Source organism: Equus quagga, chromosome 13, assembly GCF_021613505.1.
Source record: "Equus quagga isolate Etosha38 chromosome 13, UCLA_HA_Equagga_1.0, whole genome shotgun sequence".
NCBI classification, from domain to species: domain Eukaryota; kingdom Metazoa; phylum Chordata; class Mammalia; order Perissodactyla; family Equidae; genus Equus; species Equus quagga.
The window spans coordinates 99116265-99116499 of record NC_060279.1 but is presented as its reverse complement, the minus strand read 5'-3'; the positions used below and the strand labels follow the sequence as shown (position 1 = coordinate 99116499).

Genomic DNA, 235 nt, shown 5'->3' with positions numbered 1-235 from the left:
GGTGAGAAGGTGCAGACCCGAAAGGACGGGCGTGCAGATCAGGAATTGTCCCCGCCGCGGGCTCCTGGGGGCATCTGGGTGGAGACTCCAAGAACAGGCTTCCTCCCGGGGCCTGTGCCCCCCGGGACTTCTCGGGGGTCGTGTGCATGGTTGAGAGCGACCGCGTTCCCTGAGCTCCGAGCGCGGGAACTGCCGCGAGTCTGACCCGGATTCCAGGCTCTTCTCCCTTCCGTGT

At 66.4% G+C, this 235-nt stretch overlaps 1 protein-coding gene across 1 annotated transcript in view; it reads left to right on the top strand.

The window, feature by feature from the left end:
• The window catches only part of LOC124250389 (zinc finger protein 607-like), a 67425-nt gene that overhangs the window by 32040 nt on the left and 35150 nt on the right, over positions 1–235 (top strand).